The 19502-nt window shown below is 46.6% G+C and overlaps 1 pseudogene; it reads left to right on the top strand.

Moving 5' to 3' along the window:
• Nucleotides 1-1472, top strand: part of LOC132680363 (NADH dehydrogenase [ubiquinone] 1 alpha subcomplex subunit 1 pseudogene) — a 76593-nt pseudogene extending 75121 nt beyond the window's left edge.
• The last annotated feature ends 18030 nt before the right edge of the window (nt 1473-19502 follow it).

The following is a 19502-nucleotide window of genomic DNA, read 5'->3' on the forward strand; positions in this document are numbered from 1 at the left end:
AGGCCAGATTGTTTTCCAGATTAGAGAGATGAGAGAGAGCCAGGCTGCACCCTTAGACAGTAGAGTCACCGTTGGGAGTTTGACACGTACTGTCCCACACACCCACAGGGCAGTCTGTCAAACGCGACCATGTGGCAGAGATGGCCTGGCGTAGAAATCAATACCGTCAATTTTTGTACAAGGTGGGACAGGCGTCCAGAGGATCCTGGTCGTCTTCTCCTCGGTGTCAGAGATTCAGCAAGGCAGGGAGGACTGGAAGAATCCAGAAGGAAGGCCCAGGTGGCGAATATGAGGGTGGCCTTTCCAGGTAACTAAGAGTAGAAGCTAACATTTCTCCACGCTTCCTGTATGGCAGCCATTTAGCTCCAAGCCTGGCAGGCATTTGTTTACTCAAATCTTGTCACCCTGCGAGGCCAGCGCAGTGCATTCTTGTTAGTCGTGGCAGTTTTGTTCCACAAATTCCCCACCAACACTCCGAATTCATGAGTTCTGAACCACTGCTCCCAGGGGAATCACAAGGTCAGGGTCGTGTAAGCCTCTGCTCACAACATTTCTGTCAACCAGTCAATACATAACCTTGTTTCATGTGTCTCTGCTTAAAGACATTTCATTGAATATGTTGCTGATCCGTCAACACTAAACCCATGGCCAACACCACTGGAACTCCTGTCTGAATGAGTCTTCGTAAATGATCATGAAACACTGCAGGTATTCATTTCGGGGTCACAGGTCATTGTACTCCAGTGGCTGAATCCGCAAGTATGGAGTTCATGAGTCGTGAGGACCAACTGTACTATTAGATCCCTGTTTTCCAGATGGGGAAACTGAGGCATAGAGAGGTGAAGCACCTTGCCCCGTGTCTCCCCGGTAAGCGGGAGAGCCAGGATATGCACTCAGGCACTGATATGACCTCTGGACCACGCTGCTCACTTCTCTCATGTGCCCATGGATGTGTGTGAGGGGCAGCAGGTGGAAGGCTGGGATGTGTTTGCTTGAGACAGTATACACGCGCTGTGGGCAGATCTAGCCAAGCAGGGAGACTCAGAGTTCCCACCTCATGGGATCGGGTTTAAAGGAGGTAATGCTTGGGGTCACCTTTAGGGGGCCGGGAAGGAGGGGCTCGGTCCTGGCAGCCGCAGCGCGATATGGTTCGAGATTCTTCCCGGGATCGGCATCATGGCCATGTGCTTGGTCATCCCTGGCATAGCCACTGTGCTCATCCACAGGTTCTGTAACGGGGGGCAAGGAAAAAAGGGTTGCCTATTATCGGTATCAGTGGAGTTTGATGCAAAGAGACGGGCACATCTCTGGAGTTAATTGTTACTATGTGTCAAAGGGTATGGAAAACATTGATTAAAGAAGCCTTTTCCTGACTGATGAAGATTAACTCAGTTATGCTCATCTGCCCTTTCTAGAAGGTTATGCAGTGTATCAATGTAGTACATAATAAAAACAAAAAAGTAAAATCAAAAATAAAAAAAATAAAAAAAAATAAAGGAGGTAATGCTTAAGGCAGCACAGCGCACACACAATACTTGACAAAATGGTAACCCCACTCCCCACAACACACGGAGACAAGACTCAGCCTTAGACAACCCCTACAGACCAGACCGCACACGTGGCAAGTGATCTGAGACTAGATGTAGCTGTACATCTACATCCCGTGTCCAGGAAATCCGACTAGAAACTCACCAGACACCCAGGATCCTATATAAACGTGAAATATTCATGGAAACCTGACTGCCAACGGAGATGCCAACACATACGTTCAGGACGTGAGCTGATCTACATTTCAAAGCTCTGTAAAACCAATCTGTAAAACTTGCAAAACTGCGACAGCGCCGAAGAGGTGAAGACATTTTTCATGGATCCAAAACGGTCAGGAGACGCATTTGGAAGTCTATTCTTTCAGAAAACTCTGTCAATGGAGTAGACACCAATTAATTGCCAAGATGCAGAATCCAAGAGTGCTCTGTGTTCAGTGAGGTGTTCTCAATTTAATATGGTGCCTCGCTAATTGAATGTATAATTTGAACAAATCCAGAAAGAGTGTGTCACACTTGAACAGGTTAAGAAAGAACCTAGACTAAAATGCAGAAAAAGTCAGGCAATCAAGATGATTTTTTAAAAGTAATGTAGAACAATGGAAGCATTCAGTGGCTAAGCATTGGGATTAACAATGGAAGCATTAAGTGGCCAAGTATTGGAATCACCACCCCCCCCCCCCCCCCCAGTGGCTTACAAAGGTCAAAGAGTTGGAGGCCAGGTGAAAAGGGCCTTCGGAGCCATTGAGTCTAAAATGAGAATTGCTTCTTTGCACGGAGTAAGTGAGAAAGCTGTCAGACACACTCCGGAGCCTGTGCTGGCGGCTGTGGGTTGCATGGATACGCCAGGCAGGTGGCCCTCCCGACAGAAAACTCACAAGGACCGAAGCAAAAAAAGTAAAAAAAAAAAAAAAAAAGATCCATTTATCTACCTTGATGGTTGCTCAATTTTAAACTGAGCTGGAAGCCAGTGAGTTTCTGAAGAGATTGTAGAACATTCGTCTCCCTGGGGGCTGAGTTTTGTTGTTAGTGAATCCTGGGCGGGGGGGATAGTTTCTGCTCTCAGCATTTCTCTGGTTCTTCTTCTTTCTATTTTTTTATTTTTTTTTAACGTTTATTTATTTTTGAGACAGAGAGAGACAGAGCATGAACGCGGGAGGGTCAGAGAGAGTGTAAGGGTTAAATTGTACTATAGGGCTAACGCTTAGCTTGAAAGATAACTTTGTTCTGACACTGAAGGTCAAAAGATAACAACCTTGCTTTTACTCTTGTAAATCATACTTCATACTCTTGTGAATCAGGCTTTACCAATGAAGGAAACAGAACCTCAAAAAAGAGCATCAGAGACAAGGGCAAGGAGATCCACTGGTTGCAACTTAGCGGCAGAAAGTCTAAAATAATCACCTCATTCGATAACTGTTTCTGACTCATCTGGCAACTGTTTCTAACTCATCTGGGAACTGTTTCTCTGTTCTGTTCCCAGATAATGATAAAACGATGTGATCGGCTTTAAAAACTCTGTACCCCGGCTGTTGGAGGCCACACTCTTATCAAGAGTGTTGGTCCCGATCGGTCAGCCTTGCCTCTCATTGTAATAAACTTTGTTGCAACTGTCACTGGTGCCCATAGCATTCTGTTTCAGGAGTCGCGTGGATGCAACAAGAGGGAGACACAGAATCTGAAACAGGCTCCAGGCTCTGAGCTGTCAGCACAGAGCCCGACGCGGGGCTTGAACTCACGGACCGCGAGATCATGACCTGAGCCGAAGTCGTTCGCTCAACCGACTGAGCCACCCAGCACCCCTGGTTCTCCTTCTTAAAATAATGGGAGCTGTAAGCTTGACTGACGGAATATTAGATGTATGGACTTCTGCATACCCAGGACAAACCATAGGTATCTTGTTGTTGCTTCCAGAATGGACGTTCCGAGCAAGACTATATAAGAAAGAGAAAACTACTGCTCGCGGTGCAGCTTGGCAGTCCATTCTACCCACCCCCCACCCCCCACCCCACCATCAGAATAGCCGAGCCTGTTATCACAGAGTATCGCTCTTTGCAACCTTGACCCTTCATTCCGAGAGATCTTCCCGGGCCAGGCAAGTCCACGTGCCTGCAGCTTGCATCTGTCCTTCCATGACCTGCGAGGAACAATCAGACAAACACCCAGAATTTCTGTGTAGGAGCATAAGCTCCTCTTAGGGAGGCACCTGCCATGGGAAGACACGTGTGAGTAACCAGTACCGAGGCCGCAAAGAGGTGATTGGAGGATCCGGGGTTAGAAATGAACAGAAATGAGGCTGGAAAGAAGGCAAGAAGGAGGGGTTTGGTAGGAGTAAGAAAGGTGGACCAACATTACCAGAAGCTGGAACCCGAACTGTAGAAATAACTAAGGGTGCATCAGGCCTGTAGGTGTGATTTTGATTTGTGCATACTGTGGTGAGCCTGTGCCATAGTTCTGAAGGCTTCTCGGCAAAGCCAGTGCCTGTGTGTGAGTTTTCCTTGGTGAGAGTTAGGCAAAGGGCTAGATTCTCCTCTTGGGGTTGGCCGGCTGTGGAATGGGGCCAATCTGAGCAGGATACAGAGGTGAGAACGGGAGCTGGGAGTTGGTGGGACCGAGAGAATGAACCCACCCCCTCCCCCAAATTCCCAGAATCTTAGGAAGAGCCTACACGCAACACTAGGGTTTCCAGGCATTTTCTCTAGATCTGAGCAGGTCTGGAGGCGTCGGCTGACTTCCGGGATACACAGAGGCATTCTGAGATGGAAGAAGCCTAAGTCCTCAGCGATAACACGTACCGTTGATCAGATATGTGCCATGTGCCAGGCCCATTCTAAGCAACTGACATGCCTTCATTCATTTATTCTCAACAACTATGAGGAAGTTACCACGAATGAGGAAGGTACTATTAATTTCACCATTTGACAGATGAGGAAACCGGCACAGAGAGGTTGTGTGACTCCCCAAATGGCAGAGCTGTTGAGTGATGGAGGCAGATGGGAACCAGTCAGCAGGGCTCCGGGCCCACATTCTTTTTTTTTTTTTATACAGCTTTTTTTTTTTTTAATTTTTTTTTAACGTTTATTTATTTTTGAGACAGAGAGAGACAGAGCATGAACAGGGGAGGAGCAGAGAGAGAGGGAGACACAGAATCTGAAACAGGCTCCAGGCTCTGAGCTGTCAGCACAGATCCCGACGCGGGGCTCGAACCCACGGACCGTGAGATCGTGACCTGAGCCGAAGTCGGCCGCTTAACCGACTGAGCCACCCAGGCGCCCTGATACAGATTTTTATTATCTCGGATACACATTTAGTCTTAAAACTGCTTGTGGTGTTGAATACGGCTGGCGGGAACACGTTTCTCGAGAGCAGAGCATGAAGGGCGGTGTTCTGGACGGCTAGGACGGAGGGGGGCCCCCCATTAACAGGGCTCTTCTTGAGTTGTGTTTTTCAGACCGTGAGGGGAAACTTGTCTCCTAAAGGAACCCTGACACACTCACCAAAGCTCACAACAGAGAAAGAACCATTCACACAAGGAACAGAAGCCCCAAAAAGGAAGAGAACGTGATGGCTCGGCTGTGGGTTACAAAACAAGCAGATGAACGCGGTTAGCTCTGGCAACACGGGCTGTGTGAGAACATTCGGGTATAGAGACAGCAGGGCGTCATAGGGGAAAGGCTGCCTTCGAGCTCCCTTGTGACAAACACAGCGGGAGAGTCGTGTCTCTGGGGGCCGAGCCCTTCATACCCTTCAACTGCAGGACGTAAACCCTACGGAAATGTATAAAACTTGGGTTTCTCCTAATCCTCCACAATCTGGAGCCGAGAGAGTAACACATCTCTGTTGAGAAACTCAGAAGACACAGGGCCAGTGACGCAATGGATAAAGCACCAGAAGATTCGAGAAACTCAGAAGAGAATTGTGTAGGTTAGTGATGCCCAGGGTTGACTGTGGAACAAGGAGTTTGACGGGAAGACGGAGGTGAATTTTGCTATCAAACCGGGAAGGAATTTACAAGAAATAAAATTCCGTTAAGTAAACGCACCCCGGGAGGCTTGCGCGAGCACTTGCACATGTGTGCACGCAGATACATGCGTGTGGGTGCGTGTGCATGCGCACGCACACAGACACACACACACAGCCAAAGCAGGGCCCACATCCTTAGCTAAGAAAATGCAGGATGGAAGAGGGAGGCTTGTTCCAGAAGCACCTCTGACTCTAGACCCCGGAATTTTAAGTGGGAAATCAGAATGACCCCCAATGCTGACTACAGCAACCCGCAAGCTAGGTCCTGGCTGTGCAGAGGTCACAGACGGGCCCCACCTTCCAGGAGCTCCGAGTACAAAGGGGAGTCAGTCACGTGGCACACGATCCCCTGACGGCCTGATGAGTGTCCCACGGGGACAAACGGAGGAGGCTGTGCTGTGTAATCCTTCGGACAGCCATCCCCCACTAACGGTGCTAATCTGTGAATTTGGGGGGGACAAGACCATTCAGTCTACAGCACTTTCTTTTTTCTCCAAACTCTGGCTTCTTAGGGTTTCCAAGAGACCATTAGTATAGGGCTCAGCCTCTGGATTCTCTTCTGCCTGCGTTTAAATTCAGGCTCCGTCTCTTGATAGATGTGCAACATGAGGCCAGGGGGTAGCAAATGGTAGCCTACTGCTCAACTATGGCTCATGTCTGTTTTTGTAAATAAAGTTCCGTTGGAACACAGCTGCACCCGGTCGTTTACTGGGTGTCTTGCCCTCCTGCTTTCCTGCTGGGATGCATAGTTGAGGTGTTGCCACAGAAGACTTTATGGCCCGCAAGGTCTAAAGTACTTAGTATCTGATTCTTTATGGAAAATGTCTGCCGACTCCTGCTTTAGGTAAGTGATTTCGCCTCTCTGGGCTTCAGTTTCCTCTCTGGAAAATGAGCCGAATAAATGCCCGCCACATTGTGCTACTGTGAATTTTAACTGAGGGATTCTCGAAGCTTGTCGTCTCATGCTTTGCATCAGGCCCCAATGGAGACGAGGTTGCTTAATACAGCTTTCTTTCTTTTTTTTTAAAGTTTATTTATTTATTTTGACAGAGAATGTGCATGCGCGTGTGAGCAGGGGAGGGGCAGAGAGGCAGCGAGAGAGAGAATCCCAAGCAGGCTCTGTGCTGTCAGCGCAGAGCCCAACGTGGGGCTCGATCCCACGAACCGTGAGATCATGACCTGAACTGACATCAAGAATTGGATGCTTAACCGACTGAGCTACCCAGGCGCCCCTTAGTAGAGCTTTCTGGATGCAGCTCTTCGCCCAGAAGACTGTGAAAAAGACACTGGTTCATAGACATTCTAAAATCCAGCTTGGAAGTCAGCTGTTTCTACTGCTCTGAGGACAGAAAATGTTCTCCCTTTAAGACTCAGTTCGACTTACTGGGAGTGGTCCCCTCATCCATGTTCTTTTTCACTCTCGTTTCTGTTCTCTGGACTTTGTCCTCTGAGACACACATTCTTTCTTTTCTACTCATTCATTCATTCATTCTTCTCACGAAACGAGCCATGTTTATTGCTGGGGGCCTTTCACCGTCTGTTTCCTCTCTATGGAAATTTGGGAGCCCCGAATCCCTTTTTATTTTCAGCTTTCTCTGCCCAAGTTTCTAGAGCTCATTTAAAATCTTTCCGGGTTCTATGGCTCTGGGGGTGGTTAATTCCATGCCTGAAAGCCACGTTCACTATTTTTGCAAGAGGCTGCTCTCTACTCTGGAGTGCCAGGAGGCTGGGGGGCACTCTCAAGATTCTTAGAAGCCCTTTTGTCTAGATGAGAGGGTCTAGGAGACAGTACCTTAATTTTTTCTAAGGTCTTACCTAATTCCAAGAGACATGTCCCCTGTCAGTTTTGGAAGGGACCGCCCCTGTCTTCGGCACCCTCCCAACTCTGCAGAACATTCTCTGTCATCCAATTGGTTCTTGCAACAGCCCAGACAGGGAGATTTTCTTCTCCCACTTGTCAGATGAAGAACCTAAGCCTTCAGAAAGGAGACGTCCATTGCTCGAGGTCACAGAGCAGGGTGTCCAGGCCACGTCAGCCGACCTGACGGAAGCTGGCCTGAGGTTACCCTGCTCTTGACCAAGATGTCTGCACCCGGAGAAATGACTGCCTTAGACCACACTCTACTCAGAGGAAGAGGGCACAGCGGGGAGGCTATTACAGTGAATAACGTACTTTCTTAAGCTATACTTTACTCTCTGATAACCCTCTCTCTGATCTCTCTTCTTCAGAACCGTAGTGGCTGTCTTGGAGTTTTTATCAAACGTTCACATTCTCAGCATACACTGTACCATTTTAACCCACTTTTGTATCTATGATCTCATTTGACCCTCACAGCGACTATGCGAAAGACGCAGAGCAGGCGTAAAAACGGGAAGTTCAGACACAAGGAGGGACTCCAAACAAGTCAACATTGAACAGAACAATCTCTGGGCTTGTGGTCTTGAAAGTGTTGGTGCTGGAAGTAAACGTGGTTGCCTTCACCTCTTTATTTTCCAGAAACTGAAGCTCAACGAGGGGTGGAGGCAAGGCAAAGGCTTCCTAGCTAGTTAGCTGCGGGGTTAGGACTTGAATTCAAGCCCCCTGTCTCAGACTCAGCTGTCTAAGCACAGCCTGTGGTGTTGTTTGCTCTGCTTTTCTATTTCCTTTACTCTACCAGGCCAGAGTAACTCCTCATTTACGGGGACTGGCATTTAATTTTTCTTTTTGCTGGGGCGCCTGGGTGGCTCAGTCGGTGAAGCGTCCGACTTCAGCTCAGGTCACGATCTCGCGGTCCATGAGTTCGAGCCCCGCGTCAGGCTCTGGGCTGACAGCTCGGAGCCTGGAGCCTGCTTCCGATTCTGTGTCCTCCCTCTCTCTCTGCCCCTCCCCCATTCATGCTCTGTCTCCCTCTGTCTCAAAAATAAATAAACGTTAAAAAAAATTTAATTTTTCTTTTTGTAGATTTCACAGGTGAGCATCCAAGCCTGACCTAAAAGCATCTGCCTTCCCACAGAGTGACATCACTTAGGGTTAGGGTTTCAGCCTCCTTTTCAACTTAGGAGAATGGTAGCTGCCCATCAGCTCTAGGGGCTCAAAGACTTTATCTTCTCGGGGCAGGTCCAGACCGAATGAGGTGAGTCACTCCCAGTGCAGCTGAAGTCAGGCCCACACATCGGAAGGGATCACATTGCTGGGGTCTGCAACCTGGTTATTCCATCAAAGCCAATCATTTTTAATCACAAAAGCAGAAGAAACAGGAAGACAACCTCATGGTTGGAACAGAAAATGATCTTTTTGTGGCTGTTGGTTCGCCTGTGCTTTACATAATCTGAATAAATTAGGTCAGACCTGACTGCTCACTGACACAGCCATCCAACCATCCATCCATCCACCCATCCACCCATCCATCCATGCCCCTCAGTTCTTTTCTCTCTCCTTCCATCTCTGCGTTCTTTTAGTCACCCATTTATTCATTTGTTTATAAATTGTACGATTTATTCATTCATTTGTTCATCCAGCAAGTTGCTATTAAGCACATTGTTTTCTCAATTATTCCCAATTAAATTGGTGTGGTTTTCTCCTCCCCACACCCACGTACCTTTGTAGACGAGAAAACCGAAGGCCCAGAGAAAATACATAGTTTACTTACTAATTACTTGTTGAATTCTCTAAAATTAAACCTCTTTTTTTTTTCCAGAGGATTTTGATGCAGAAGAGGGAGGGTATCAGCTATGAACTGGTTGTGATGATCAACTTCCCAAAGCCCTTCTCCAAGTTCATGAGTTAAACACTCAGCAAGCGTATATCGAACTCTACCTTGTGCCAAACAGGTAACAGAAACCAAGGCAACAAAGAATTTAAAACAACAACAACAACAACACCCCTAGGGGCACGTGGGTGGCTCCGTGGGTTAAGCGTCTGATTCTTCATTTCGGCTCAGGTCATGATCTCACAGCTCTGTGAGATCGAGCCCCGCGTCAGGCTGCCAGCTCAGAGCCTCCTTGGGATTCTCTCTGCCCCTCCCCTTGTGTATGCACACATATGCATGCACACACACACACACACACACACACACTCTCTCTCTCTCTCTCTCTCTCTGTCTCAAAATAAATAAATAAACATTAAAAAAGAAACCCTAATGATTTGGTGGAAGGTGAGTAAACAATCAATTGTATGTTCAGAATGTGGTAAGTACAATAGTATAGGTCAGCAGAAAAGGAAGAGACTCCCTTGCTTAGGGTGGGCGGCCTGGGAAGTTTGCCTAAAGGAGAGAATAGCTAAGTGAGGTCCTGAAGGAAAAGAAAGAATTTACACAATGGAAGTTGCTTTGATTTTTAAGCTATTTTTTTTTCATTGTAAAAAGTACTGTATGTGTTTGTGATGAACATTCTGAAGAAGACAGATGGACAAAAACCATGAAGTAAACTCTCTCACTCCCTCAGCACTCCCCCATATGCTTGAAAGTCACTCCCCGGAGAGCTACCTCTGTTACTCGTATTGAGACCGCTCTGGAATTTAATTATCTCTCTAAGGGCTCGTAAGTTGGGATTTTTGAGTTCTATCGTTTGTTCAGCAGTTATTTTCTGGCTTCATTTAGTAAAGAAAAGCTTCCTTTTATCAGCCGGATGAGCTACAGTTTATTCTTAAAAGGCAAACTAATAAGTATTTCTTCGAGTTACCAATTTTCAGCAGAGTTTCCATATCTATCCATCCATCCACCCACCATCCATCCATCCATCCATCCATCATCCATCCATCCATCCATCATCCATCCATCCATCCACCATCTATCCACCATCCATCCACCATCCATCCACCATCCATCCACCATCCATCCATCCACCATCTATCCACCATCCATCCATCCATCCATCCATCCATCATCCATCCATCCATCCACCATCTATCCACCATCCATCCATCCATCCACCATCCATCCATCTATCCATCCATCCATCCACCATCTATCCACCATCCATCCATCCATCCATCCACCATCTATCCACCATCCATCCATCCCCATCCATCCACCCATCCATCCATCCATCCATCCACCATCTATCCACCATCCATCCACCATCCATCCATCCATCCATCCATCCACCATCTATCCACCATCCATCCATCCATCCATCCATCCATCATCCATCCGTCCATCCACCATCTATCCACCATCCATCCACCATCCATCCATCCATCCATCCATCCATCCACCATCTATCCACCATCCATCCACCATCCATCCATCCATCCATCCATCCACCATCTATCCACCATCCATCCATCCATCCATCCATCCACCATCCATTCATATTGCTCTTTTATTTGTCTAGAATCACTTATGGACTGGTGAATTGTTATTCATTCTGTATTTTACAATCAAAGTTATTTTCCTGTTTGATGCTCAAAATGTCCCAAATTTGGCCAGCAGGAGCTCCCATGAACTGGCTTTGTCCTTTTAGCATGCCTTCAACATTCTTGCTTTCTCACACAACACTACTCATTTTATACTTTGCCCCAGACTTAGCACCATCCATTTCTCCAAGGAGCTCTGTTTCCTTTTAGGGGAGAATGGCAGTCAGAGACTAAGATCTAGGGGCCAAGTGAGCTCATAGCTATTAGAATACCATTTCTTCTAGGTCTTTTCAATGGAAAGAACTAGAAAATATATTTGTTTAATAAAATCATGAGTCTGTATTGATATTCAAAATTCAAATTTAGTATTATAAGGCTTATTCAGAACACCTTAATTCACATTTTTATGTTCTTTAATCTCAAACCAAAAATCTTAGTTCCTGATAACACATACATGCATATTATATTTGTTTTATCCTACCTATAATAAGCACTAAATTATTACAATGTTACAATTACTATATGACTATGCTATGAACAATGAAATTGCTGAATGAAGTTTGATATTTCTTTGCAGCTCTTCTTATCCTTAAGGACAACCTGAGTACCGTGATCAAAAGTCATTTGAAATCTTTGCTCAGTGGGGCGCCTGGGTGGCTCAGTCGGTTGAGCATCCAACTTCAGCTCAGGTCATGATCTCACGATTTGTGAGTTTGAGCCCTGCGTCGGGCTCTGTGCTGACAGCTCGGAGCCTGGAGCCTGCTTCCGATTCTGTGTCTCCCTCTCTCTCTGCCCCTAACCCACTCTCATCCTGTCTGTCTCTCTCAAAAATAAATAAACATTAAAAAAAAAAAAAACAAGAGATCTTTGCTGTGTGGTAATGTGGTGAAATTAACACATTACCAGGGTTGTTTGTTTCCAGTTTACTTCCAATGTTTGGTTGCCTTTTTACTTTATTTGCTGAATTTTTGCATACGTAAGTATTAACATAGTTAAAACTTAAAAGCTGGGGTGCCTAGGTGGCTCAGTCAGTTGAGCAGTGACTCTTGGTTTCAGCTCACATCATGATCTCGCAATTCATGGGATCAAGCCCCACACTGGGCTCTGCACTGTCAGCCCAGAGCCTGCTTGGGATTGTCTCTCTCTCTCTCTGTCTCTGCCTCTTCCCCAAGCTATCAAAATAAATAAATAAACTAAAAACAAAAAAAAAAATCTTAAAACCATATGAAAAGGTGCACCCCAGAAAATATCTGTCTCTGTGCTCTATCCCCCCAACCAGTAGAGGTAAATACTATTTGTATTAGTTTCCAATTTACCTTTCTGCTGCTTTTTGTAAATACAGTATACGCTTCCCCTTTGGTTACACACAAGTAGCAAACCCCAAACTGTGTTCAACAACTTGCTTTTCTACTTAACAAAATACCCAGAAAACAACTCCAAAACTGTACATGGAGCTATTTCTCATTGATTTTTCACAGCATAGTCTCCTGCACAAACGTACCCCTCGTTTATTCAACCATTCTTTGAATGATGCACATTTGGGTTGTGTCCAGTCTTTTTGCTCTTGGAAATAATACAGGGGAAGTAAATAAAACAGGGGATTGAGCATCTTGCCCTTTGTTTCGAGGACCTTTACCTTTCCTTTGCCATGAACTATGTCTCTTGCCCATTTGATCTCAGTTTCAAAGAGCTTTTTAAGGCTATTAATGAGTTGAGCCCTTTACGATATAAATTGCAACTATTTTCTCTGACCTTTTCATTTCACTTTGACCACATGTGATGTTTTGGGTCATGCAAAACTTAATAAAAATTCGATAGTTAAATTTATCAATCTTTTAACACTTCTGAATCGTGAGTCATAGAAAAGAGGCTCTTGCTACTCCCAGGGTTAAAGGAATTTTCCTGTGTCTTCTTTTAATATGTGTGTGGTTTCGCTTTTCACACTTGGATTTCTGATGCGTTTGGAGTCTAACCTGATGAATAGGATGAGATGTGGACACAACTTTTACCATTTTCCAAATGTCTATCCGGTTATCCTAACACCACTTTTTTACAAGACCCTTATTTTCCCCTGGAATCCGAGATGTCACGCTTCCTTATACCAAATTTCTACATGTCCTGGTTGATACTTTGGGATTTTCTGGTCTGTTCATATTCGTTCTCTCTATTCAGGTGCCTGTAACGCTGTTTTAATTATGAACTTGCTCCATTTGTCTTCCGCTTGCCTCTCTAGACCCTCTCCCCTGTTTCTGGATTCTGTTCGCAGCCCTGGGAGGCTGTCCTGAAAGGATTTCAATCCCTGTTTCTTTGCCTTGGGCTTCTGGTTGGGTTTGGCCATTGGTGAGCTCTGGCAGGAAACCGGAAGGAGGGAGGAGAGCAAGGGTTGAGGTGTTTCTTCTCCTGGATCCTTCCCGTGGGGTCTCCTTTTTGTCTGTGTTCCCGGACAGCAGGGCCACTGATCCTCTTTATGCCGGCCCTCTACCCAGCCCTGTCTTCTAGATTCTGCTACCTCCTGCGTCCCCTCACGTTTACCTAACCCTACTCTGATCACTATGGCCAGGGATAGGGCGTTTCTGATTGGGACAGGACTGGGTCGTGAGATCCAGCCTGGCACATTTCTAAAGCACGCAGAAATGACACTTGGAGAGGAGGTCGTTTTCAAAAGAAAACCGGGTTGCTGTTACCAGATCCAGAGCGGGCGACAGCAACACGTTTGGTAATAAAGAGTAGATACACAGATAGAGGCACTATGCTAAATAGTGTCAGTGAATTTTACACAATGATTTCCCCCAGACTGAAGTTTGGCAAAGTAAGTGATTTATTCAAGGTCATCCACAGATGGTGAGGGAGCGGAGTCCTCGGGCCATGTTGACCTCAGGCCAATGGATTCCGAAAGGAAAACTCTTAACCACCTCTGTATCCACTCCTTGACTCCCCGTCTGCATGCTTTCCACAACATCTCAAAATATTCGCATTTTTTTAAAAAAATCATCAGGCTCCACAGTAGTGAAACGAGGCCTGGGTCATCCAAATTTGCCGCACTTTCAAATGCCTCTCCTCCTCCTCCTCCTCCAATCTGTTCTCACCGAAAGAACAGCATCTTGCTTTTTTTCTTTTTTAATTTTTAAAAAAGTTTTATTTCTTTTTGAGAGAGAGAGAGAGAAGACAGTGAGCTGGGGAAGGACAGAGAGAGAGGGACGTGGGGGAGGGGCAGGGAGAGAGGGAGACACAGAATCCCAAGCAGGCTCTGGGTTCCGAGCTGTCAGCACAGAGCCTGACGTGGGGCTCAAACTCACAAACCGTGAGACCATGACCTGAACCGAAATCGGACGTTTAGCCGACTGAGCCCCGCAAGCGCCCCAAGCATCTTGTTTTTAATGAGTGGTCCAGTGTGGGTGGGCTCTCACTTTGCTTGAGCAGACCTGCAACCCTGCTGGGGGGTAAATATTGCAGGTGAGCTGAGCAAGTAGGTCACATCCCAGGGACCTCTCTTTTCTCTCCTATCACTTTATAAACCCCTTCTCTGTCTATTTGTGTATCTCAGAGACCCTTCCCACGGCCAACTTGCTGCCCAGGGATGTGGTGAATTGGACGATGCCTCCTGCCAAGTGACCTCCTCCTTGGCCGACCCTTCTCTTCCACTTCCCCTAGGTACCTGGCGGTCTCATGCTCTTGAACTTCCCCAGACCCGTGTAGACATTTCTCTAGACTCTGGAGAGCTTATCGATGATCTGGTGACAGGGGAGGACCGATTTGCCAAGTAGGATAAACAGCTTGAAGGAATTTCGAAAATATGTGCAAAATCCAAGCCTGCAAATACACACACGACTCTGTTTTTCATCCCTAATTCCCTTCCTTTACATTCATCACCATCAAAAGGAGACAAGGACTCTTGGGGAGGCACAGAAAGAGCCTGCTGGCCCCTGGAGGGAAGAGGGACCCAGGACGCAGGTTATTCTAACCTGAAAGAAGGTAAACGAAACTAACACTTCCTGAGTCCCTTCCCCAGGCCGATGCCACTTCACAAAAGCACTCTCCTAAGAACCTCACCGGAGCTTTTCCATGGCCCAGTGAGATTCTCCCCACCTCACATATAAAAAAACTCAGTCGGAGTGGTCAAGGAGGTTGCTCTAGGCCCCAAGGTTCATGGACAACAGAGCCAGCATTAAGAGCTTAGTCTGTGCTTCCAAAGACCAGATGCTTGCCATTCTCCAAGTGACTTTCTGAAATGGCTTCCCCTCCTACCCCCGGGCCTGCCCGGCAACCAGGGAGCAAAGAAAATAACGGCCCTCAGCTTGGGCCGGACTCCGCTGTGTAATGAGGCGTCTGGGGGATGAACTTGCGGTGTCACAAGTCAGGTGAAAACACAGGAATTACAGCATTAGAGCTGGGGCTTCCTCCTGGGGCTGGGATGCTGCCTTGCATCGGTTTCTCTGTCCAGAGATTAAGCATCTGAAAAAGACGCAGCCAGACGAAGTGGGCAAAGCCAAGGAGAAGAGGTCCACGAGCCCAGGCGTGCGAAAGCCCGTGCAATGATGAGGAGTGAGAACCACAAATACAACATGCTCTGCTCAGCACGTATATGCGAGCCTCCCTCCCAGCCAGTTCCCAAGATTAAGGACGGGTCGCCGAAATACACAGGGTCACTGAGTTCCTGGCGTCTGAATGCTTCCGTTGTGGACTCTTCCCAAAATTTATCCCCCATCAGAATAATCACCGAAACCTCAGAGTACAGCATCCAAAGCAACAATGAAAACGGAAACCCACGGGCATGGATGGGTCTTCTGGTCCTGCCAATTCTTGCTAGATGGTTCCAAATACATCCTCTCCTCTAGGCGGCACATCCAGTCTGAGAAATATTATTTCCTCCACTTTGCAGGTGAGGTAACTGAGTCTCAGGGTGGAGAATTCCTTATAATCGTGTAGCTGGTCAGTGGTTGAGCAAGACTGGGAGCCTGAATTTTTGACTCTGGTTTTCCCCTACCACTGCCCCTCCTTGACATTATGGAAAGGCTCTAGCCTGACCCCGATACCCTAGCCTGACCTTCCCAAATCCCTCGGATGCCCCAGAAGCAGTTTGTTTTCCACCTGGGATTCACCAGTTCCTTGAGAGGAAACTTGACTGCCCAAACGGGCTCTTCTGTGAGCTTCAGACCTTGAACCCCACAGAGCCCCTCTTTCTTCAGGGTCTAAGTTCTTGATCTGGATTATCTCATGAACTGCCTACTGGCTTTCAAGGCCACCATACTCACTGGCCACCTCTTCTTGGAGGCTGTCCCTCACTTTCCCCAAGCCTGATCAAGGACACTCTTTACAAACCTCTAATTAAGCTCACCACTGTAGAAACTACTTCTCTGGGAACATTCTGGCTCTTGATGCACCATTCCCCTAGAAACCTCCCCCAAACCCTGACATAGGTGAGCCTCCAGGGGTCGCATTTGATGTGAGAAGGTGATTGAAAAGTACATGCATGACCTAATCTGGGCCAGTCAGAACTTCTGTGCTGGAAATAGGAGCATTTCTTCTAGAAGAGAGAGGGGAGCTGGGGGTGCTTGGTAACAAGCTGTGTTAATAGCAGCACTCCAGATGAAGTAACCACGGCCACCCTCGTCATTCCTTTCCTCCCTCCCAAAGACTTGTTGCTTCACGAAATATCCAACATCCATCCAATGTGTCTCCCTTTTGTTCAAGATGGCTGGAGTATAGGTGCCTGGGTAGCTCAGTCAGTTGAGTGTCTGACTTCGGCTCGGGGTCATGATCTCACAGTTCCTGAGTTCCAGCCCCGTGTCGGGCTCTGTGCTGACAGCTCAGAGCCTGGAGCCTGCTTTGGGTTCTATGTTTCCCTGTCTGTCTGCCCCTCACCTGCTTGCTCACTCGCTCTTTCTCTCTCTCTCTCTCTCAAATATAAATTAAAAAAGAAAAACATTAAAAAAAAAGATGGCTGGAGTAGATTTCTATCTGCAACCAAAACAAAAATACTATATTTTTACTTGCTTTTTATCTTCCTTGTCTTCTCCACTTGACTGAGCTCCTCTAACACTGCAACTTCGTCCTAAATGTTCTCAATCAGAGATGGCCAAGTAAAAGCCGTATTGCCTCCTTTCTCCATTTCTTTTCCTTCAGGTCATCTACAAACTTGCATATCCTTTTCGTCATCTATTTCTTCTCCAGCCAAGTTATTAAGGAGCCACTATGTCTTGAGATCTTGCTAAAACAATAAGGAACTCAAGGCATCATCACGAACGTGCCTGCTCTGGTGTCCTGGCAGTCCATTTGGGTGAAGCGCATATCAAGCACAATGAATTGCACAAAATGCAAACAAAAGTCGAGAGAAAGGATGACAGCAATCCCTACCATTTATTGAATGTCCACTGCATGCTCTACAAAGCACGTTTACACATCATCTTAAAATCTCACAGCAACCTTGGAGAAATTTACAGAAAGGATACCTGAGACTCAAAGAGTTTAAGTGACTCGTTTACCATCATATGGGTAGTAAGTGATGGGCCAAGACTCAGCCCAAACTCGATTTCCGGAGCCTGTGGTATCTCTGGGCTGCCCCGTGTAATCATATTAAAAGGTTTCGACAGGAGCAATGACTAGGAGGACCGGGCAATGGAAGATTTTAGGGAAGATTGCAATCTGGGGAGAAGTTTCCTTGAGCTGAGGGATGGAAGCACTTGACAGGGCTGGAAAGTGAAGGATAGCTCTGTAATCAGCTGAAGCAGATGCGGTCAGCACAGCACAAAAGGAGATTGCCTCCAGGTCCCCTGGGACTGTCCACTGGGGAGCCAACTCTCTGGAGATGAGCCAGCATGTGGGATGCCAAACATCCCTTACTTCCACTTCCTTTCTTCCTTTCTAATGTCAAGCTATGATGCCAAGTGACAAATAGAGGGAGAGGTTTCCTTCTCAGGCACAAAGAATAAACCCAGACCGCAATGTCTCAGCACTGGTACAAAGTATACAAGTTCTCGTAAGTCTATTTGGGCCAACCCAAGAGTCCAGTGGGAGGTCTTCAGATCTATTTTATATTTGTTCTGGGGCAAACCTGTTTCTGTATTGGTCAGCTTTCTTTTGACAGAAATCCAACTCAAAGTGCCTTCAACTAAAAAAGGGAATGTATTGACTCATGTCATGGAAAGGCCAGAAATGAGGTATTTCAGGGTATTTCAGAAATAGGGTATTTCACTGGTTTCAGATAATCAATGTCCTCAGAAATCTGATGTATCCTCTGCTTTATTCTGCTTTCTGTTGAGGTGGCTTTATTTTATCCCCACAGGGTAGCATGACAACCCCTAGGATGTCCAAGTTCATTTACCAACTTGAACATGCCAAGTAAAAAAAAAAAAAAAAGTGCTTCTTTCTAAATAGTTCCAACAACAGTCCTGAGTCAATGCTATTCGTCCTGGTGGCCCAGCTTATGATGTGTGCTCATCCCAGATCCAATTCCTGAAGGCTTCAGGGCTCTCACTGAGACCGCACGTTGGTTGTGAAACCTTTCATGAAGCTATAGTTGTAGGGAAACACCCTGTACCGGCCACGTGAAGGGACGGTGAGGAAGAGATATTTTCTACTTTCCGAAAGGAGCGTCAAGGTATTGTTACGAGGAGACAGAGGAATAGATAATGGGAAAGCAAAGCAATGGATGGCCACGGTATTGTTGTTGAAGCGTGTTGGGAAATAATCATGTATTCATTCCTTTATGGCATATGCACCATATAGAGGAGATTATGCTGGGGTGAAAGAGACCTCACACCTGGTGTCTGTCCTAAAGAATAGCATCAGACACTTCTGTGGCTCTTTATCGTTTAAATGGTGCTTTCATTTTCATCGCCTCATTTAATCTCCATATTAACTCTGCATGGTGTCCACAGCCCCACTTTTAAGATGAGGAAACTGAGGTTCAGAGAGGTAAAGCCACTAGTCTAAGTTCCGTGGTGTGATCGATTGGATGGTTGTGTCCAGCTCTCCCACTCTTCCCTGTAGTGGGGTTATGGATTCATGTCCTTCGTCACGTGACTCTGCAGACCTCTTGGGAGGCAGAGTGATGTCTATTGATTCCAAGCCAGTGGAATAATCACTCAGATCGCATCGCCACCACGCTGCATAAATTTGATTGGCAGTCGTCAGGGCAGCTCGATCCCATCATCGTGAATTTCTCTGGCCTGAGAGAGAAAGGAATTTTTCAGTGTATCCTATCTCATTCAGCACAGGTTGCTAAGAGAGATGCGCCATAGGGCAAGGCCCTTTCCTTACTCCATGGTGTGATTTCTGAGCTCACTGAGGAGGTAGACAGGAGCAGTTAACCTCTACGCATCAGTTCCACTGAGTGTGTTGGGTGTTGAAACAGTGACGCAAATGTGGAACTTTATAAGCATTTGCACAGGGAAGGTCTTGAGGTCCCCATCGCTTCCAAGAGGGAGAATAGGGAGAAATCAGAGGACTTCTCGGTCAGCACAGCGGTCAAGAGTCTTGAGTTCAAGACCTAACTCCCTCTCCCTGTTGTGTGTCCCTGGGAATGTCTCTCTGTGCTTCAGTTCACTTATCTGTAAAATGAAGAATGATAACTGTTCATACATCCTAGTGCTGTTGAGAGA

Source organism: Panthera onca, chromosome A1 (genome assembly GCF_046562875.1).
Source record: "Panthera onca isolate mPanOnc1 chromosome A1, mPanOnc1 haplotype 2, whole genome shotgun sequence".
Taxonomy (NCBI): Eukaryota; Metazoa; Chordata; class Mammalia; order Carnivora; family Felidae; genus Panthera; species Panthera onca.